Below are 7,467 nucleotides of genomic sequence, written 5' to 3' on the forward strand. Positions count from 1 at the left end.
GTGTGAGATGAGTGCAACTGTGTAGTAGTTTGAGCATTCTTTGGCATTGCCTTTCTTTGGGATTGGAATGAAAACTGACCTTTTCCAGTCCTGTGGCCACTGCTGAGTATTCCAAATTTGCTGGCATATTGAGTGCAGCACTTTCACAGCATCATCTTTCAGGATTTGAAAGAGCTCAACTGGAATTCTGTCACTTCCACTAGCTTTATTTGTAGTGATGCTTTCTAAGGCCCACTTGACTTCACATTCCAGGATGTCTGGTTCTAGGTGAGTGATCACACCATCGTGATTATCTGGGTTGTGAAGATCTTTTTTGTACAGTTCTTCTGTGTATTCTTGCCACCTCTTCTTAATATCTTCTGCTTCTGTTAGGTCCATACCATTTCTGTCCTTTATCGAGCCCATCTTTGCATGAAATGTTCCCTTGGTATCTCTAATTTTCTTGAAGAGATCTCTAGTCTTTCCCATTCTGTTGTTTTCCTCTATTTCTTTGTATTGATCATTGAGGAAGTCTTTCTTATCTCTTCTTGCTATTCTTTGGAACCCTGCATTCAGATGCTTATATCTTTCTTTTCCTCCTTTGCTTTTCACTTCTCTTCTTTTCACAGCTATTTTTAAGGCCTCCTTAGCAGCCATTTTGCTTTTTTGCATTTATTTTCCATGGGGATGTTCTTGATCCCTGTCTCCTGTACAATGTAATATTACTCAGCCATAAAAATGAACACATTGGAGTCAGTTCTGACGAGCTGGATGAGCCTAGAATCCATTATACAGAGTGAAGTGAGTCATATTGAGAAAAATAAATATAGCATTCTAACACACACATATGGAATCTAGAAAAATGGTACTGAAGAATTTGTTTACTGGGAAGCAATGGAGAAACAGCCATAGAGAATAGACTTATGGACATGGGGAGAGGGGAGGAGAGGGTGAGATGTATGGAAGGAGTAACATGGAAACTTATATTACCATATGTAAAATAGACAGCAAATGGGAATTTTCTGTATGGCTCAGGAAACTCAAACAAGGGCTCTCTATCAACCTAGAGGTGTGGGATGGGGAGAGAGATAGTGGGGAGGTAGATAGGAGGGAGTTTTGAAAGTGGATATGTGTATACTTAGGGCTGATTCATGTTTAGGTTTGACAGAAGATAACAACATTCTGTGAAGCAATTATCCTTCAACAAATAAATAAATTTAAAAATTTTTTAAAGGAAAAAATAATGGCATAGAACCCTGTTGAAGGCAACTGGTAATGTCTACCAATTATATTTCTAATTATCCCATGATAGATATTTGTAAATTGATATATTCTAGTTGAGGCTTTGTTTTTTATATTCTTTTTTTTTTTTGGTAATAACAAAATTTTACAATTAGAATAGGTGCAATAATTGTGACATTGACACAATGGAATGCAATCAACTTAAGCATAAAAAAAAAAGTTTCTATATATTGATGTGGCTAAATTTCCCATATATATTGTTAATTGCAAAGAGCCAGATGATAAAAAAAAAGAGTACATATGAAAAGTTATCCTTTTTAAAAATAATATATATTTACTTTCAAATTTTCTAAAGAGATATATTGATAATTGGTAGTGATTCCATGGAGACAGTGAGAGGAAGACACAGCTCTGCACTGATTCAGTTCTCATGGAGCTCTAATTGCATACTGGGCATTATGGGTGGAGGTGCAGAGACTCCAGTCTTCACTGATTAAATTTTAGTTCTTTTTTAAAATTTGAATTATGTAAATATATAACTTACTCAAATATAAAATTCATAAAAAATAAAATATAAAGATACATACACCACTGAACATCTAAAGTTAATTATTAATTCATGTCTGTGTGCAAAGAATTAGACACGATTGAGTTCAGATCTTAGACTTGAATGCAAACAAATAAAGAAATTTAGATGTTGAGAGGTTACAATATTTTAATGGAAAGGTTAAAAATTCTAATGTATTTGAAATTTATCATATTTTGCCATTCTGCAAAGGAAACATTAAAAAAAAAATTGTCAACACTTATATCCTCACAAAAAGCCTAACTTTAAAAGTGGATTTGACAAAGGAAGACAGACTTTATTCCATTAATTGGGCACTAGAATGATACCAGTGGAAAATTTTTAGTCTCCATTGTGAGCAAGAAAATGGCCAGTTTATTTGGCTAGTAAACAATAGATGCAGTTATTTAAGTTTCAGAATACCTTGGTTAAGAAAACAAATAGACAAAGGATATATTTCCTTGTCAATGCTGATAATTACTTGAAACATCACTAGAGATAGAACAAAGAATGATTTTTTCTATCACTTTAACCATTCTAAAAAATAAGGAAATTTCATGATGGAGAAATTATTTGGTTGAAATTCCAGAACAATGATTAAAATCTTAGCTCTCTGCACTTGGGAGCTGCTGATTAACTTCCTTAGTTTACTTTAATAATTCATAACATACTGAAAATATTCCCTTGTCACACAGTTACAGTCAGATTTAAATGTATAATATATGAAGTGCTTATCAGCACATATCCAATCTGCAAGCATTAATCAATATTAGTTGACACTGAATCAGTGTCTATGTAAGTGTAAAAATGCCTTTTTTATAAACTCCTCCATGTCATGGTAATATCCAATCAGAAACCAAGATTGTGTAACCTGAGAGATTACTTAGGCATTTTTCTTTGACAGAATTCTTTACTTTAAATGGACATGTTATATTAAGTTAAATTTACTTAGTCTTAATTTTATTTCTTTCCAAACCAATTTTGAGAAACAGTGTGAACAGACTCTGTATCTCATATTTGAGCTATAAAACATAGTTATTCACTAACTGCAATAATTTGAAATTGTAAAGCACCTGTAAATGAAATTACTTACTATTCTTACCAGAATCAATAGCCTTATATTTTAAATATTGTCTACCCTTTGAAATACAACTTGTTCTTGACATTTTTCACCAGAAATATCTGTACAGCTTGCTAAGAGCAATGACTACAATAACAACCACCACAAAAAATGATGTTTTAGTTTTCCTAAATCAGAAAGCATCCATGACTTTATAGTTTGTATCTATTATATTAAAATATACATCTTTTTAAAATATTTGACACATATAATTATAAAGAGCCAATTTAAGTATAAATATATGGCTAATAGTATCAAAAAGTAAAATTCTTATAACAGAAATAATTACATGCAATAGGACTAATCTCTTAAAGCTGTATATTACTAGCATATAAAGACAGAATAATGGGAAAAAAGAAAATTTATAAATACACTTAAACATATTTGCCAATTTAGAGTATGTTTAAGGTATTATCCCAATATGCGGGAATAAATATGCTTGAGATGACTAATTGACATTGTGGAAAAAAAATAATCATATCAATAACTAAAAAGATGAAGAAAAACTCCAAAACTACTCAAGTAGTTAAAAGAATAAACATAACAATATAAAGAAACTGTTGGAGACTCCATTTTTACTTATGAAGGGAGGAAAAATTCCTAAAGCCATAAAGAAAAGGTTGAAATATTCATTCAATATGTAGAGGTAAATGTAGATACATATGGATGTAGATATATTTATAGAAATTTGTAGAGAAAAGTTACTACACTTATTAATACAAAAGGTTATTATCCCTAGTGCATTAAGGAGCTTTTACAAATTGATTTTTTTTAAATAGAAACTAAAAGGGTTATGAAAACACAGGTTTCAAATAAAATACATTAAACTTAGGGAAAAAGTACTGAATATCTCTCAGAATAAAACAAATAAAATTTAAGAAAATAATAAGAAAACCAGAAATATATACTTTAAAATTATTATTATAAGATAAACTGAAAAAGAATATTAAAAAATGTTAAGAGTATATTTGAGCAAAAACAGAATCAAATTGGACAACTCCAAACCAGAAGTGGTGTGAGTGAAAGCTGCTCAGCCGTGTCTGACTCTTTGTGACCCCATGGACTACACAGTCCATGTAATTCTCCAGGCCAGAATACTGGAGTGGGTAGCCTTTCCCTTCTTCTGGGGTTCTTCCCAACCCAGGGATGGAACCCAGGTCTCCTGCATTGCAGGTGGATTCTTTACCAGCTGAGCCACAAGGGAAGCCCAGAAGTGGTTGAGGGCTCTACTAATAGGACTCAGGGACACACTTATGTTGAAAAGGTATGGAAGCAAAGGAAAAATAAAAGTACTGATTTGCTATAGTTTAAAGCCTAGGCTGTTGTGATTTGTTGTCTTTAGGTTTCTATTTTATAACTGCATTTACAGACTTAGATTTTAGTTTGCTCACATTAGCTGTCATAATATTAGAGACTCCTCAGTCTAATGGTTGGATAAGACAATGGCACCCAACTCCTGTACTCTTGCCTGGAAAATCCCATGGATGGAGGAGCCTGGTAGGCTGAAGTCCGTGAGGTCACTAAGAGTCGGACACAACTGAATGACTTCACTTTGACTTTCCACTTTCATGCATTGGACAAGGAAATGGCTACCCACTCCAGTATTCTTGCCTGGAGAATCCCAGGGATGGGGGAGCCTGGTGGGCTGAGGTCTATGGGGTTGCACAGAGTCAGACACGACTGAAGCAACTTAGCAGCAGTCTAATGGTCTCTTTCTTTATTTTAACAGTACACTGAGATTTTTACCTCTCAGCTTTGAAAAAACCTAATGTTCAATAATACTTTGTGTTCGGGAAGATATGGAGAAACCCACTGATAGGAACATAAATTGGAAATCAGCAAAGTAAATTTGATACCTTTAAAACACATGTAGTAATTTTTATTATTTGTGTGTGTATCTGTATCTGTGTGTCTATTGGTCTATATCTATGTCTAAATCTAGGTGTCTATCTTCTAACTCAGCAATTCCTTCACTGAGAATTGATTCTATAGATATTAGATACATATTATGCATTCAGGAAGGAACAGGAGTTCCTGCATAGCACTGAAATTACCAATGTATATTTTTATTCACAGTAGCATTGCTCATAGTGACAAAAACCTGGAAACAAATGCACAAGAATGGATATCTGTAACATACATTGTAGTACATATTTACAGTCAAAATTTTTTTTCAAAACACTACATGCACACACATATACACAAATAAGTGAAGATTAGTTCAGTTCAGTTCAGTCGCTCAGTCGTGTCCGACTGTTTGCGACTCCATGAATTACAGCACGCCACGCCAGGCCTCCCTCTCCATTACCAACTCCCGGTGTTTACTCAAACTCAGGTCCATCGAGTCAATGATGCCATCCAGCCATCTCATCCTCTGTCGTCCCCTTCCCCTCCTGCCCCCAATCCCTCCCAGCATCAGAGTATTTTCCAATGAGTCAACTCTTCACATGAGGTGGCCAAAGTACTGGAGTTTCAGCTTTAGCATCATTCCTTCCAAAGAACACCCAAGGCTGATCTCCTTCAGAATGGACTGGTTGGATATCCTTGCAGTCCAAGGGACTCTCAAGAGTCTTCTCCAACACCACAGTTCAAAAGCATCAATTCTTCGGCACTCAGCTTTCTTCACAGTCCAACTCTTACATCCATACATGAACACTGGAAAAATCATAGCCTTGACTAGATGGACCTTTGCTGGCAAAGTAGTCTCTGCTTTTGAATATGCTATCTAGGTTGGTCATAACTTTCCTTGCACGGAGTGTCTTTTAATTTCATGTCTGCAATCACCATCTGCAATGATTTTGGAGCCCCCAAAAATGGAAGCTTTTTAGATATAGTTAGGTAAAGACTGCCAAGTGTAAAAGCAAGGTGACCAACAAAGATATTCTATTCTATGTTTCATAAAAAAGTGAAAGCATTAATATATTTTTTCATCATTTAAAAAATACCCTGGGTGAGCTTCCCTGGTGGTTCAGTGTTAAAGAATCTGCCTGCCAATGCGTGAAATATGGATTTGATCCCTCATCCAGGAAGATCTCACATGCCTTGGAGCAACTAAGCACATCTCAAATACAACTACTGAGCATATGCTCTACAGCCAGGGAGCCACAACTACTAAAGCCCACTGGCCCCAGAGCAACACGCTCCCAAAAGAGAAGCCACTGCAATGAGAAGTCTGCGCACTGCAACTAGAGAGTACCCCCCACTTGCCACAACTAGAGAAAAGCCCATGCAGCTACAACCAGACTCAGCACAGCTACAATAATAAATAAATAAATTATAAAAAAAAAACAAACAAACAAACAAAAAAAACCTGTAAAGTTCAATAAGAAACTAACACAAGGGCTTATGTCTGGTGGTATTCCCAGATGGAGGGTCAGGACCAGAGAGGACTGAGAACAAGTGTGGAAACAACACTCTTTATATATTTTACCTGTTTGCTTTTGTGAAATGGGTGGTTGTAATGGCACCCTACTCCAGTACTCTCGCCTGGAAAATCCTATGGACGGAGGAGTGTGGTAGGCTGCAGTCCATGAGGTCGCTAAGAGTTGGACACGACTGAGCGACTTCACTTTGACTTTTGACTTTCATGCATTGGAGAGGAAATGGCAACCCACTCCAGTGTTCTTGCCTGGAGAATCCCAGAGACGGGGGAGCCTGGTGGGCTGCCATCTGTGGGGTTGCACAGAGTTGGGCATGACTGAAGTGACTTAGCATAGCATAGTCTTGAAAATGCGACCTCACAGATGGCAGCCCACCAGGCTCCCCCATCCCTGGGATCCTCCAGGCAAGAACACTGGAGTGGGTTGCCATTTCCTTCTCCAATGCATGAAAGTGAATAGTCAAAGTGAAGTTGCTCAGTCGTGTCCAACTCTTAGTGACCCCATGGACTGCAGCCTACCAGGCTCCTCCGTCCACGGCATTTTCCAGGCGAGAGTACTGGAGTAGGGTGCCATTCAGCGGCAGTATCTACTAAAATAAAGAGACACGTGTACCCCAGTGTTCATCACAGCACTGTTTATAATAGCCAGGACATGGAAGCAATCTAGATGTCTATCAGCAGATTCATCTTATCTATTTCTTATCCATTCATGGATAAGAAAGCTGTGGTACATATACACAATGGAGTATTACTCAGCCATTAAAAATAATACATTTGAATCAATTCTAATGAGGTGGATGAAACTGTAGCCGATTATACAGAGTGAAGTAAGGCAGAAAGAAAAACACCAGTACAGTGTACTAACGCATATATATGGAATTTAGAAAAATGGTAACAGTAACCAAGTAAGCGAGACAGCAAAAGAGACACAGATGTGTAGAACAGTCTTTTGGACTCTGTGGGAGAGGGAGAGGGTGGGATGATTTGGGAGAAGGGCATTGAAATATGTATAATATCATATATGAAACAAATCATCAGTGCGGATTCCATGCATGATACTGGGTGCTTGGGGCTGGTGCACTGGGATGACCCAAAGGGATGGTACGGGGAGGGAGGAGGGAGGGGGGTTCGGGATGGGGAACATATGTATACCTGTGGCGGATGCATGTTGATGGATGGCAA

The sequence above is a fragment of the Bison bison genome, unplaced genomic scaffold, assembly GCF_000754665.1.
Source record: "Bison bison bison isolate TAMUID 2011002044 unplaced genomic scaffold, Bison_UMD1.0 scf7180017864136, whole genome shotgun sequence".
Lineage (NCBI taxonomy): Eukaryota > Metazoa > Chordata > Mammalia > Artiodactyla > Bovidae > Bison > Bison bison.